At 35.6% G+C, this 11,907-nt stretch overlaps 1 pseudogene; it reads right to left on the reverse strand.

The window, feature by feature from the left end:
* Positions 1-10,343: 10,343 nt before the first annotated feature.
* Positions 10,344-11,577, reverse strand: LOC140038145 (trans-resveratrol di-O-methyltransferase-like; annotated as a pseudogene).
* Positions 11,578-11,907: the final 330 nt, after the last annotated feature.

Below are 11,907 nucleotides of genomic sequence, written 5' to 3' on the forward strand. Positions count from 1 at the left end.
CTACTCATTTTTGGCATTTGTACTTATCATAGGGACTTGGAGCAAAATATAATAAAATGAGTGAAAATCTCGCATTCCAAGTGCTGTCTGGCGGGGTTGTGTCAACTCAAATCTTCACAAGTCCAGAAGGTACGAGAAAGACGTGTGATATCAACCACCAATTGAAAGTGCAATATGGGAGCCGTAAATACTCTATTAGCTGGTCATTTGATTTGAATTAACGAGAGCAGTTTGGCATAGTAAGTAAGTTTCCTTACTTTTGGGATGGCAGCTCAGCGGGAAAAAAGAAAGCCAAAGTTTGATTAGGACTCTAGTGCTTTTGGGAGTAGGGCCGGCCGCAAGATAGAAACAAATAAAGCAACAGATTGAGTTGGGGGCAGCCGTGACTTCACTTGGGATTATTCCCGTAAGCCTCTGGCTAGAGGCTACGGAGAAGACATTAGCATCCCCTTCCACTTTGTACTTTTCCTCTTATTCTTAATTATTCGGATTTCTTCATCATATAAAGAAGAATGTCCTCGACAATTACTGCTAAATTGTCGCATGGGATTTTCTCCATAGAGATGAATTAACTCTCCTTTTCTAGCTAAGAAACAACGGATGCTTTGGGTCGCCTAAAATTGTGAGATCGATTTAATTTTAATCTTTTTCTTTTATTTATTGGTATTTGCATATTCCCTGGTTGCAGTGCTTATGGTTGTTTAATTAATTGATTGTCTTGGATCCGGATAATTAGTTAATTTAATAATCTATTATCAATTGAGGTGTTAAATCCGTAATTGTTTAATTACCTCAAAATAGTGACAACTGGCATGATTAGATTTGTGTCAGGGGAATACGCGGGCTAATCTAAAATAACCCTGGTAGTGCGTTATTTGGTTAGAATAGCGCTTCTCTAATATGTAAGGCAATTGGAAAATTAAATCTTACGGCGTACTTAGGATTATTTTTCAATTAGAGCAGTGATTAACGGGCGTACCTTAATCACCGACACAATAAGGAGGGTTTGATTGTCATCGCTTGTTTGGTAGTTATAACATATTTATTGATAAATAATTGAAATTGCCTTTGTTTCGATGATCAATTGGGTGCACCATTGCTGAAGTTATTTCTTGGCTAGATCCTTAATTATTACTCATTAGATTTTAGTAAATTGTTATTTAATTTCTAATTGGCTATTTTATTTTTATTATTTTACTTTTAGTTGAATTGCTTAGATTGTCACCCCTGATATAAAAATACCTCCCTTGTCACTGTGAATTTGAAAAGAAACAATTACTCCCAGTTCCTGTGGATTCGACCCTACTCACCGCTATCTACAGAAATTTACTTTAATTGAGCAGGTTTTTATTATTGCACAGGCTTCGACAACCTGTCAATTTTTGGCGGCGTTGCCGGGGACTGGTGCCAGATTAATTTGTTTCTTTTTAAGTTCATCTTGTTTTTATTTTATTTTATTTTATTTATTTTTCTCTTATTTTTTTTATATAGTTTATGGCTTCTAACACTCCGTATTTTGGTAATAGACTGGATTTTGTTTCCAGGGAAGGCGATAAGGATTGTTTTTTTTTTTTTTCTAAGTTTGCATATTTAGAGGCACTAAACTCTCTTAGAGAAAGAATGGCTGCTGCAACCTGTGAAATTTGTTATGCCAGGGATCATTCAACCGGTATGTGCCCCGAATATCAAGACTACCTGAGTGACTATCTCAAAAAAAATTTGCAGATTCTTCATCTCTATCTCAAACGTGGTATGAACATGATCAAGGATGGTGGGATAACTCTAACGTTAATTATGAAAAGGGGCCAATGAGTTTTCAACAGCAAGAGTCTCAACAATCGTCATTCATGTCAGAATTGCCCTCATAGACCATCAATGACTCTAAGGAAGGTGAGAGTGCAATTATCCTGACAAGTGATGTGGAACTGCAAGAGTGTCAAGAAGGAGGATCCAAAGATGTAGTTGAAAAGGAAGTTGAAGTGGAAGACATGAGACTCCAACATCAAATTACCCTAGTGAACGAATCTAGTGAGCAATTACTAAATGCGATGACACCCACTCCATCCCTTAATCTATATTCCCCTGACTCTTACTCTATAACTTCTGTTAATAAGTTTGATTTTGTTTTACCGGAAGTGTTTGAGTCTCATTGCAGAAATGAGTTAAGAGTAGCTATGGTCAAATATCTTGAACCGTTGAATGCTCTTAATGGAGGAGTGGATGAAGAATGGAGATCACTGCTTGATTATTTGGCGCCATCAACTAGTCCATGGAAGACCGTATCTCGTGTGCTCAAGAATTACTCTATTTACGAGGGTTATCAGGACTATATAAAGGATGAAACATTGAAACGAGTCACAAGATTTTATCCTCCATGAACAAAACATGATAATGTCTAGCCAAAGACATTAAAGAAAGGCGCTCATTGGGAGGCAACCCAATTCCTTTTAGTTGTTTGTTCATTTTTGTTTGTTAGTTTAAATATGTTTTTCCTTGGATTTGACTGATTTGTGGATTCAATTTTCGTTTTTGATGATTTGTAGGTGTCCTTCTGTCATGACGCGCCCGCGTCATGACGTAGGGAGAGCTCATGGTCAGAATCGTCAGAAAGGGTTCTTATCCTCATGACGTGCCCGCGTCAAGTAACCTGGAGAGCTCCAGAGTCCGTGCCTTCGTCACGTGCCCACGTCACATTCACGGGAAAGGTAAGTATTAAAAAAAAAACTCAAGAACGATTGTTGATTTTCGGTTAATCTCTGCTTTTGAATTTCGAAAATAAAATTTGCCAATGAAAAAAAATTCAAAAAAAATAATAATTAAATAAATAATTAAAAAAATAAATTTTTTTATTTAAAAAAAATAATTTTTTCACCGTAACTTAGATTTTCAAAGCACAATTTTTTTAACAAAAAAAAAAACATTTTCTCTTTCTTTTTCTTTTTTTTTCCCTTTCTTTCCTTTCCTTTCCTTTCTTTCTTCTTCTTCTTCTTCTTCTTTCTCTTTTCTTTCTTTCTTCTACTTTGTTTCTTCGTTCTTTTGGCCGAAACCCACGAAGCTTCATGCCGTCGCCTCTGCGTATGCCGTCGTCGCTCGCATACCTCTGCCACTCCACTGTCACCACCGCTTCTAGGGGTGGCAATTCGGGTCCAAATCAGGTTGGTGGGTCGGGGTCTGATCCGACCCATCAGAAAATCTATTGACCCGAATCCGACCCGCCAACCCGTGACGGGTCAGGTATATTAACCCGAACCCGAAAATTTCAGGTTGACGGGTTAGCGGGTCGACCCGAAATGACCCGAAATTTAATTTTAATTTATTAATTTATCACTGTAATTTCTAATAAAATTAATTTCTCACAAAACTAATTACATAATCAAGTAATAAAAATTTAAATAAATAATTCCAAACCAAATCTAAAATAAATTAAACACCGTAAAAGTGTTTTATCCCAAACAAAATATAAAATAAATTAAAACAGTATAAAAGTAAAAATAATATAATATATTATTTGTCCAAATATAATAATTTCAACTTCACACAAATTAAATAAATTCATTTAGGATTAAGTAATTAATGCCTTTGAAAAAAAGAATAACTTAATTTAGTTAGATAAAATTATTTTTATGTTTATTAAATTATTTTTAATTCGTAAACGGGTCATATCGGGTCATATCAGGTCACCACGGATTGACCCGAAATCGACCTGTTTTCTTTTCGGGTTCATCGGGTTCAACTCGATTCTGACCTGAATTCCCGAAATCTCAACCCAAACCCATTAATTTCGTATTAGGTTCGTGTCGTGTTTTCAAGTCGTGTCGAAAATTACCACCCCTAACCGCTTCCATCTCTCTCACTCCCCTCGCCGCATCTCTCTCCCTCACAACTCTAGCAACCCCCACCTCGCGTCACGCCACCCCTGCCAGCTCACGAAGCCCAGGCTCCGTGCACAATCGTCAGCAACCACACGTCACTGTCCATGGCCGCCCGCTGCTCGCACGTCGTCCCTCGTTCTCCACACGCGCCATCCACCATCCATGGTCCGCCGCCACCACAGGCAGCGGCCATTCCTCTCTCTCATGTTGCGCCTCTGTTCCCCTTTGTTAGCTACCACCAGCTCCACCTTCTTCAACAATCGATCTGTGGAGGTATTTGTAACTCATTTCCCAACTCCTCTGAAGTATTTGGTGGTGTTTGGGGTCTTCATTTATTTGGGTAAGACGTTGAATTGTTTTTCTTTTCCCGAGGAGTCCACCAGTGGTACTGGTTGGAGTAATTGGACCTGGATTTGTTACTTTTATTTGGTTGGTTGCCTGCCTAATAGCTACGAGTTTGTAATTATGCTGGTCTCGGAGGTCATATGCTTATTACTGTGAGCAGTTATGCTTTATGGGAATGTTCGCATCTAGTGGTTGGGTGGATTTTCCTTGAATTGCTTGATAGCAATTGGTAGAGTACATTTGAATTGGTGGGCGGTGGTTTCAATTGCTACTTTGGCTGGGCGCTTGCTGAGATTCATTTGTTTGCTATATTCGTTGCACTATTGATCCTCTGTTTGCTCTCTGTGACGCATTGGAATTTTTCTGGTTGATTGGGTTGACTATTTTAATTGTTTCCTACTTGTGCGTCCACCAGTGGCACTGGTTGTGGTAGCTGGCCTGTTTTGTTCTTGTCAAAATTTGGATCTACTATTGCTAGAATTGTCGATTTTGAGTTGAGATACTCACTGTCCAATTGGACTTTGTTGAGATTTTGGGTGGACTGAGTTTTGCATTTGCTGGTTGAATTGAGTTATGATGACTCAGAATTTGGGCGCGTACTTCCACCACATCGGTTTCCCTCCATCGTCCCCGCCTACCCTGTAGCCACTTGAGAGGGAAGTTTCGTTGTCCTCTTCACTTTAATTGCTTTAATTCCTCCATTGAGGACAATGTCAGATCTAGGTGTGGGGGGGGGGGGGGACAGCCGTGCTAGTTTTTTCTAGTTTTTAATTTCCAGATGTTCTTCTTTTATTTTTAGTTTGTTATTTGTCTAGTCTTCGTTTACTTTCTTTTTTTTTTTTTTTAATGAATACCAAAGTTTGATGTTGGATTGTTGTCTCTAATTCTGCTATTGCCAAGTTTTAGCAATAAAAGGGTATCAAGTTAATGTGATTGAATTCAAGAACATCTCTGTGGTGAATATCGACGACTGTGTGATTTTTATAATTTTTGGTTAACTTTCCTAGGCATAGGGAATGACTGTTGGCATTTTCATGTGAATTGGTCCGGTTATTAACCTTAGTTCTCCATATTTGAAAATGAGGCTAGCGGCTGCAAATTTTCTCTTGATTTTTGTGTTATTTTGAATTTTTGGTGTTATTTGGCTGTGAATAAGAGTTGACTGTACTCCGCTAGTATTTACTATCGAGTAACTGGGGATCTTCACCAAAAGTGTCGATACTCGCGTTAAAAAGTAGTATTTGCTATGAGTGCGTGGTCACGTGGCGATAGGAGCTGAGTAACCGGGTTCTTTCATCTAAAAATATTGGAGTTCGCGTCAAAAGGCTTCAATGGCTAGCGACTAAGTCTTTTGTTATTATTGGGAAAAGCAAAAAAATAATAAAAAAAAAGAAAAGTAGAAAAATGTGAAAAAATAAAGGTTGTGTTAGTGTGTGATATGAGTCAGCTTGACGAATTATGGATTTAATGTTGAGATGTTGGTTAATAGTTGGACCATTTGCTGACAAATGTTGTGCGTCATTCCTTCTTCTTAGATTAGTTAACCTGAAATTAGAGGAGTTTGCGGTTTAGAAGCTAACCGAAGTGATGTTTCTTGGATCTTGATCACTGATGCTTGATATATATTTTTCTTGATATCTTGGCAATATGGTAGGTAGAGCAATAGCCATTATCAAATATTGGTGTTTGTTCAATTGCTGTTCCATTATCAAATAGGGTGTAATTTTATCATTTATTTTATTATTAATTTCCCCTATTACCTGATCCAATATGGATTAATTGTCCGATTCTACTCATTTTTGGCATTTGTACTTATCATAGGGACTTGGAGCAAAATATAATAAAATGAGTGAAAATCTCGCATTCCAAGTGCTGTCTGGCGGGGTTGTGTCAACTCAAATCTTCACAAGTCCAGAAGGTACGAGAAAGACGTGTGATATCAACCACCAATTGAAAGTGCAATATGGGAGCCGTAAATACTCTATTAGCTGGTCATTTGATTTGAATTAACGAGAGCAGTTTGGCATAGTAAGTAAGTTTCCTTACTTTTGGGATGGCAGCTCAGCGGGAAAAAAGAAAGCCAAAGTTTGATTAGGACTCTAGTGCTTTTGGGAGTAGGGCCGGCCGCAAGATAGAAACAAATAAAGCAACAGATTGAGTTGGGGGCAGCCGTGACTTCACTTGGGATTATTCCCGTAAGCCTCTGGCTAGAGGCTACGGAGAAGACATTAGCATCCCCTTCCACTTTGTACTTTTCCTCTTATTCTTAATTATTCGGATTTCTTCATCATATAAAGAAGAATGTCCTCGACAATTACTGCTAAATTGTCGCATGGGATTTTCTCCATAGAGATGAATTAACTCTCCTTTTCTAGCTAAGAAACAACGGATGCTTTGGGTCGCCTAAAATTGTGAGATCGATTTAATTTTAATCTGTTTCTTTTATTTATTGGTATTTGCATATTCCCTGGTTGCAGTGCTTATGGTTGTTTAATTAATTGATTGTCTTGGATCCGGATAATTAGTTAATTTAATAATCTATTATCAATTGAGGTGTTAAATTCGTAATTGTTTAATTACCTCAAAATAGTGACAACTGGCATGATTAGATTTGTGTCAGGGGAATACGCGGGCTAATCTAAAATAATCCTGGTAGTGCGTTATTTGGTTAGAATAGCGCTTCTCTAATATGTAAGGCAATTGGAAAATTAAATCTTACGGGCGTACTTAGGATTATTTTTCAATTAGAGCAGTGATTAACGGGCGTACCTTAATCACCGACACAATAAGGAGGGGTTGACTGTCATCGCTTGTTTGGTAGTTATAACCTATTTATTGATAAATAATTGAAATTGCCTTTGTTTCGATGATCAATTGGGTGCACCATTGCTGAAGTTATTTCTTGGTTAGATCCTTAATTATTACTCATTAGATTTTAGTAAATTGTTATTTAATTTTTAGTTGGCTATTTTATTTTTATTATTTTACTTTTAGTTGAATTGCTTAGATTGTCACCCCTGATATAAAAATACCTCCCTTGTCACTGTGAATTTGAAAAGAAACAATTACTCCCAATCCCTGTGGATTCGACCCTGCTCACCGCTATCTACAGAAATTTACTTTAATTGAACAGGTTTTTGTTATTGCACAGGCTTCGACAACCTGTCAATTAACTTGGAATGAAGTTACAAATTTCTTGTTATCAATTTTATATGCTAGATGTTGAGGATTTAACTATTATTAGCTTCTTTGCTCCTTAGTGGTATTCTAACTGAATTTTATCTTTATAATTTTTGAGCAAGTACTAATATAAAATTCAGTTTAATAACAATGAATGCATAAATGCAGTGAGATAATAGAGAAATCCATATCATATGGCCATTTGTAGGCAGATAGATCATTGATAGTACTAATCTAGTAGCTAATTGCATGAGCATTATAACTAACAATCTAAGGTGGAAAATGAACCTATAATTTTTTTTACCGTGTATATTGCTGCCGCACAAAACAAGAATAATATTAACAAAACAGCCTCCATTGATCTCACACAGATAAGCAGACATAGACTAATATCTCCAAAATACCTATCTTGTACAGACATCCTTCACTAAGAGAATCATCAGACTTCACTCTTATTATGTTTTTGTCTAAATTTAACATCCCAATTTTATTTTCATTAAAAATTTCCTCTCTTATATGGTTAAATGGGACATAAAATTGTCACAAAAAAAAGAAATAATTCTTTTCTATCTTAAAATGGGACCTAAAATTGTTATAACAAAAAAAATTAATTCTTTGAATTTATCTATTAAAATTTGAGGTATCCAAATGAATAACACCAAACATTGACAATATGTATAATCGTCATTAGAAAATTAAAAAATATATATCCAATTCAAATAGAAAATTTTGAACTTTACTGAATCATCATCATCATCAAGTAACATAACACAATATACCAAAATAAAAAAAAGGGAGAAAAACCCAAAACAGAATATGAAAAAAAAAAAAGAAAAAACAACAAATCAATAAAAAAAATTAAAAAAATTAAAAATAAATGGAAATTAAAGTAAAAAATGTAAATATGGACAATGAGCTCATGCAAAGGTGATCGGACTTTGAAAATTGTGAAGATGTCAGCAATCGGATATTGATTTCCCAATTACTATATTTTTCTAAAAAAAAAAGATAAAAAGAAAACATATTATGTATAAAAAGTCTACAATTCCAACTATCAATTACCTGATTTCTAGTTTCACCTAAACATTTCATGGAATCACTGTCCAATAAGGTTTGTAATTTTGCATGTATGCATCATTAATTCCAATAGTCGAAATAACCAGGGCATCTGGTATACATTAAAGTTTATGTTCACTAGTATCTAAAGTTAATGCCTTGGGTTTGGTTAAACTTTCTTTGATTGTTAGTGTTTATTATTTGGTTATTTGATGTGATTATTTTGAGCAAGTTATTTAGCACTTTAGCTCTTTAAATCATGATTAACTTGGTACCATTAATTATGATTGCTAAATGTGTTGTTTCTTCAATGAAAATTGAGATTTAACACTAGTTCAAAAAGTGCTAAACCTAGGGAGTACACTCACGAGAGTAGAAGTGCGTCTATGTGGCTTTAGTGATTCATTTCATGTAATTTCATAGAAGAAATGAACTTGTAGCTAATTTAATAACCACGAGAGTAGGCATGGATTAGTTATAAGTATAGTTGATTCATTACGAGAATAGATTTCACATGCATAAAAAAATTACGCCATAACTAGCCAAGATAGTAGTAATCAATGATCCAAAAATAGCATTTGCATGAATGGTTAGGAATACCATAATCTAAGGAGCTTTCATTTGTTTTTATCTTGCATAAGTTTTAACATAGTTTTATCTCTTTTAATTCATTGATCGTCTAAATAATAGAGAAGTTTTAGTAGTGCCGGTATTTGTCCAATCTTTCTCATGGGATTGACCCGATATTTGCCATAAACCACTAATTTGACCTGTATACTTGCAGTCAAAAAAGGTATATTTCGGAATTAAACTTGTACTTATTTCAAAAGCCCATCAGTAGCTCAAAGAAACTATATTTTGAAAATGATATGATGAAAATCACTTCAAATTATAAACATCACTTGACTCTATTAATTTGATCAGAACTCACCAAAAATGAGTGTGTGTCCAATTTGACCTGTATTTCATTTAAAAATAGTACATAAAAACAAGTTAGTTGAACACAAACTGAATGAGATCTGGAAGTCTAATACAAATTGGTAAGTTGCTAACCATTTGAGGTATAGACCCTAATCCAAGGATTTAATCAGCCAAAATATCTTATTCTAGGTTCTGTGAACTGGTAGTTGCATTCAAATTGGCTACAATCTCCCATCTCACCTACCTAATCTACTGATTACCATCTAATCCCTTACTTTTTTTTTTAAAATTTTCAATTAATTTTGCTATTGCTTAAGTGGTATTAATAAGATATGAAAGCGACATGGATTTTTTCATATGTTTGTCAAAACTTTTTAGATATAACTAAACTATGTTATGTAGTTAACATGGAACGACCTTACTATTTCATATTATCAATTTTATCTACCAGATGTTGTGGTCTTAACTATTATTAGTTTCTTTGCACCTTAGTGGTTTTCTAACCAAATTTTATGTTTGGAATTTTTGAGCACGTACTTAAATAAAATTCAGCTCAACAACAACAAATGCATTAATGCTATGAGATAATAGAGAAATCCATATCAAAATGCTCAATTGAAAAAAAAAAGTGAAAGAAAAAAGGAACAAATATGTCAGATGTGCTGTAATTTCATTATTGGGTTGTGTAAAAACATTTTCATTTTGACAATTGAACATACATATAGACTTTGTAATACCTTACTCTTGAAATTCTTGTCTCTTCGTTTGAAGGTGAAAAGAAATTACGGCATAGTTATTTCCATAAGTTGTAGAAAACAATCAATAAAGAAAAAAGAATAAGGTTTTGATGAGGAAAATTCAGAAATTGGAACGGAACAATGGGCTATATTTCTGTTCCAGTTTTGGGCTATGTTATGGGCCATGTAGCCTGTCTCTTTTGATTGCAGGGACAAAAGCCTCCCTCCCCACCCCCCCCCCCCCAAAAAAAAAAAAAAAAAAAAAAAAAAGTTTTGCTAATGCTCTATTAACATTCATGAATAAACTTCCATGACTGATCCAATGCTTTACTGTAATAAAGACATGGTTGTAATGAATCAGCAGCATACATAGATGTGTTTAGAATCAATACTAAGACAGGCCTTTTAACAACAAAAAGGCGAATATGGATCTCTTGCATCTTCTTGGAAAGGTGATCTTACCTTCATTATAACATCATCTGCAGGAGGAATATCTCCTCCAACAAAGGCTAAACTCTTGTTACCAAGCCATCAACCACATGAGGAAGATCGGGAACAATACAGTGCAAGTCAAGAAAAGCATCAGCAATTTCCTTAGCCAAAGTTCCAGCTCCACCTCCAACATCCACCAAAGAATTCAACCCTGAAAAAACATCCTTCCAATCCCTGATCAGAATACTGCCAACTAGCCTAGAATCGCTAGCCATTCCTTCATTAAAAAAATTATTAAGCTTCTGATGTGACAAGTCTTGAAGGGATTCACATCACTGTTGTTTTGCAACCACTGGCTAAGGTGGTACCATGGATCCATCAAGGTAGGATCAAGCATGGTGTCACGCTACAAGGCTCATCTTTTAATAAAGGTTTAGATAAAGTAGTGAGCATATAACCTTCCTCTTCATCGTGCTGACTAATTTTTGCCTCGATGAAGAAGCCTGACCGGATTAGAATCCTCATCAGGCGACAGACAAAGTGGGGCTTTTGCATTGCCAATTGGAAGAGCATTGGAGTTCATCCAGGGTCATTGGCTTACCCTGCTTGTGAATAATGTCTGGTATGCCAAGTTGAATTGCACATTTGAGGGACATGGAGTTTATGAAGTTGAATATGTGATTCCATATGTGAGCTTGAGCTTGAAGTAGCTCATTAGCATGACCATTTCTACCCAAATCCATCTTTTTCGCTGTCGATTTTGTTTTCCCTTTGGGTATAACAGGCAGGCGTCCAATCTTATGGTTAAAGAGCATATAAGACCCACACAAATGGATTGGCATGATGATTAGTAACTGGGGCCATGAGTGGCTATAACAATTCAATTTAGTTCTTCTGCGCACTCTTTTTGTTGACCAATATATTTGCAAGATCCAGAAAGGTGTATTTATGGAGAATGGGCTGCGACGGTTGTCAGGTGCCACGGTCCCAAATGATGTATGGGAAAGATTTTCTCAACAAGGCAAATTTTGATATTGTGCAGCCAAAAGCAAGTCACATAACTTTGAAATTACAAACATATATGGATCTACACGAATATTAATTAGATACAATGTCATTGTTTCAAAATTGAATATGTAAGTTACATTGAGTTACATTTTGTTTAGAAAGTGTTGTACAACTTAGGCAAGTTAAGAACTGAAAATCTTTTTCAGTTTTTTGTCCCTCGTGTTTAATTATCCGTTCTTTCTTCAACTTACATTCAGCTGTAATCGCTGAATTTAAAGTGGATGTGATGCATAATGTGCTTAGCTGTGCATTCCAATGTTGGATTGTGGTGGGGTTTAATACCAAATCAATGAATT

Source organism: Coffea arabica, chromosome 3c (assembly GCF_036785885.1).
Source record: "Coffea arabica cultivar ET-39 chromosome 3c, Coffea Arabica ET-39 HiFi, whole genome shotgun sequence".
Taxonomy (NCBI): domain Eukaryota; kingdom Viridiplantae; phylum Streptophyta; class Magnoliopsida; order Gentianales; family Rubiaceae; genus Coffea; species Coffea arabica.